Source organism: Neomonachus schauinslandi, chromosome 1, assembly GCF_002201575.2.
Source record: "Neomonachus schauinslandi chromosome 1, ASM220157v2, whole genome shotgun sequence".
Classification (NCBI taxonomy): Eukaryota; Metazoa; Chordata; class Mammalia; order Carnivora; family Phocidae; genus Neomonachus; species Neomonachus schauinslandi.
The window spans coordinates 156,974,558-156,978,772 of NC_058403.1; positions in this window are offsets into that span (position 1 = coordinate 156,974,558).

Genomic DNA, 4,215 nt, shown 5'->3' on the forward strand with positions numbered 1-4,215 from the left:
TAACCAGTTAGAAAAATAGGAGGAAGAAAGATCCCATTCACAACAAAATCTCTTGAGATTTTTTTTTTCTTGACTTTCTTAATGCAGAGGACTGTATTAGTGACTTTTGCTAATACTCAACCAATCTTATGTCCCTGGGTTAAGCCCTATTTAATCATAATATATTTTTAGTACATTGCTGCAATCAACTTGCTTATATTTTCTTTATGCAAGTTGCATCTGTGTTAAGGAAGGTTGGCTTAGGGTTTTTTCTATTTGTATTCTTAGTTGGTTTTGGCATTGGGGTTACACAAACCTCATAAAGTAAACTGGGACACTTTCTAACTTTGCTTTATAAGAGTTTATACATTGAAGATTTGACAGAATACACTCATTCCAAAAGGGGCTTATGTCATTTTTAAGGGTTGATTTTTTACTGTCTTTTAATTTTCTCCACTGTTATTTGTTTGTTTAGCTTTTCCACTATTTGAATCAATTTCAGTAATTTGTTCCTTAAAAGTATTCAATTATACTTTAAGTTAAATATCAAGTTTTGCTTATAATTTTAAAATCTTATTTCTAGTTTTGTTCCCTTTTTCATTCCTAATGGTATTTACTTATGTATATATTATTTACTTATTATATATTTTCTCATATATACTTATATTATATTATATTATATATATTTACTCATATATATTATTTACTTATGTTTTCTCTTTTTTATCTTATACTAAAGCTTTGACTGTTTTATTTATCTTTTCAAATAATAGGCTTTTAGCAATCAGTTCTACTGGGTTTTTGTTGTTATTTTAACAACAATAGAAATTTATTGATTCCTGTGGGGTGTGTGTTTTTGTGTAGTTTAAAGCTTCTTAAATTGAATTCTTAGTTCATTTACATTTAGTACATTTACATTTAACCTGTGTTTTTTTCCCCTAACAAATGCATTTACAGCTATAAAACCTCTGTGAATTGTTGGCTATATCCTATGGATTTTGATGTGCAGTGTTCTCACATCGTCATTAATTTCTAAATAGACTAAAAATTTATATTGTGATTTACTCTTTAACCTAAGATTATTTAGACAGGTATGCATTTTGGGTTGTGGTTTCCTCCATCAATTAAATCTCACTTCCTTTTTATCTTCCAAGCATTTCTTCCTCATTTTAGACCACCAATTGATCCCATCTTGTTTTCTAGTGCTGTTTTGGACTTAGGTGTATATATTTATCTTTCCTATCATTTCTAGGAATCAAGAGCAAGAGGGGAAAGCAGGAACATGTATTCAGTGTACCAGCAGCATGATTTCATATCCCTCAATTTTTTTCTTTTTTCTTTTCTTTTTTTTTTTAAGGTGGAGGTTCTGGATCACATTTGTATCTAATGAAAATGATCCAGAGAAAGAAAAACTGACACTGTCAGAAAAGGGATACCTTAATATGGAAGTCCTTGAAGAGGAGATAAAGAATGCAATGACGGAGGAGACTGGCCAGTGATAAAGCGGGGATGTTTCCTTCATTGTAACAGAGGAAAGGAGATAGGTGACAGGTCTAGATGCACCCTAGTTTTCTCTTTTCCAAGTCAAATACTCCTAGTTTTAACAGTTGGTTTTCTGGATTTCTGGATCTTTCTGGATTTCTCTTCTGTTACTTGGTTCTTCCTAAAAACGAAAAGGTTATTATAAAAATATAATGTTAATGAAGTTCAAACAGTTCAGAATAATAGGACTATTAACTTCCTTGTTCTGGATACTGTACTCATTTTAAATCCAAAATTGCTTTACACTTTGCAGCCATTACCTATTTGTGGGCTTTTTGTATGAACTGCTTTTTTTTTTTATTTTATTTTATTTATTTTTATTTTTTAAAGATTTATTTATTCATTTGAGAGAGCGAGAATGAGAGAGAGTACATGAGAGGGGGGAGGGTCAGAGGGAGAAGCAGGCTCCTCGCTGAGCAGGGAGCCCGATGCGGGACTCGATCCCAGGACTCCAGGATCATGACCTGAGCCGAAGGCAGTTGCTTAACCAACTGAGCCACCCCGGCGCCCTTTTTTTTTTTTTTTTTAATATTTTATTTATTTATTTGACAGAGTGAGAGAGGGGGAAAGAGAGAGAGTGTGCACAAGCAGGGGGAGCGGCAGGCAGAGAGAGAAAGAGAGAGAGGGAAAGGGAGAAGCAGGCTCCCCTACTGAGTAGAGAGCCCGACATGGGGCTCAATCCCAGGACCCTGGGATCATGACCTGAGCCAAAGGCAGATGTTTAACTGACTGAGCCACCCGGGCACCCCTGTATGAACTGTTATAAATTAGGTCTCCTTTAACTTGTACTTGCATAGAAAATAGCGCCCCAAAACACAGTCAACATGACTCAATTCAGTCATTCTCCAAGTCCTGTTGGTTGCCTCTGGAGTGTTTTCTCAAATCTGCTATGCCAGCCCTAAGTCAGACTTCTACCATCTGCCACTGAGACTACTGCAGCATTCTCTCCACTGGCCATTTTGCTCTTCCTCCCTGCTGCCCTCAGAATTCTCTAAAATACATGCCTTCTGTTCCTACAGAAGAAATGGAAGCCCAAACTTACGATGTTCAAGATCTTTTACTATCAGGTCCTCACCTACTTTTCTAGAGCCCATCATGTCCATTGACTCAAATGGCCTATGGAGTTTAAATTGACCATGGGCTAAATAAAATGATGTAGTCCTGTTAATTAAATGAGAATACCTTTACCTAAAGTTTCTAATTTTATGGTACTGCTTTTTATTATATTCTTAGACCAGTCACTTTCTCCTTGTGTTTCACTTCCTCATTTATAACGTGAGGGCTTACTACTTTGTACAGATTAACCAAGAACTCATCAAGATATTTAGCTCGTAAGTCATCTTTCTAATCTTGTCTCCTGACCCCATGCTAATCATGAAACTCATTATCCCCCTAAGTATGATATGCTATCTATTACCATACTGTGCTACATTTTCTTCATGTTCTTTCCTTTGCCTGGGATCCATTTCTGCCCTATCCCTCTCCTCCCCAACTCCTATTTCTCCTAAGTATTTAGGAGAGTCCTTTGGGATCATCTACAATACCTAGTGATATACCCTTAGACAGAGGGATGAAAATATAATTTGAAAAAGCAGGTTCAATATAATAATTTATTTTAAAGCAATGTTTTCCGAGTATACTACATATAAAGTAAAACTCCAGGAAATTATCGCTGCTGTAGATGTTTAAATTTCACTTATCCCCAAAGGGTCAGGACTTTTCTCTGTTCCTTAAAGAGGCTGAGCTCCAGCCTAACTCAGCAATTACTAATGCAATTTTCTCTCTGCTTGGAAGATTCTCTCCCTAACCTGACTTCCTACCTAATACTCATTCATCCATCCAGGTGCCAGCTTAAATGTCGTTTCTTCAGGAAGGCATGTGTAAAGGTTCTCTTCTATACTGTCTCATATTCCTTTATACTTCTTAACAGACCTTACTACAATTTAATCATGCAATCATATGTATGTCGTGTTGGTCTTCTTTAGGTTTGTCTTCTCCACTAAACTAAGCTCTGAGGATAAGGGTTGTGGCTGTTTTGTTCACTACCATGGTGCCTGGCACATGAATGAACTTTAGTCGCCAAAAGGGATCAAACACTTCACAAAAGTTAAGAAACAGTGCTCTGATAATGGAAAGCCCATATATAACAGTTGAGGCAACCAAGGCGCAAAGGAGAGCTTGCCCAGCTCAAGTGCCCTTGAGAAGCCTTCTCTGACCCCATTCCTCCTAGAGTCCCCATTCAACCTCTTGATGTAGGATTAAAGACACTCTTCGTGTCAACAGAGTCAGGGGTCACTCCTGTTTTCTCTGATCAGTGTCCTTCCATGCAAGTGACCACCCGTGGCCTTTTGGGCGCTCAGGAAATGTTTCCTGTGGAATGGATGACTAGATGGCTCCTGCGTGCCCTCCTCCTTCGCTGCACCTCGGGCAGGTGGCCTCTGCTCCCGAAGCCGCGAGGTGCGAGGCCCGGACCTCCAGGTGGTCGTGGTCGCGGCCCCGCCCCTCCAGGCCTCTGTGGTGCTGATTGGCCGGCTGGGCGCCAGGGACGAAGCGGAGGGGCGGCCGCCCGCGCGCCCGCGCGCCCGCCTCGTCTCCGCGGGGGCGCGCCCGCGGCACGCGGCCGGGCGGGGCCGAGGGTGAGTGACAGCCAGGCGGGCCAATGGGGCGGGCGCGCGCCGGCCACGGGTGGTCACT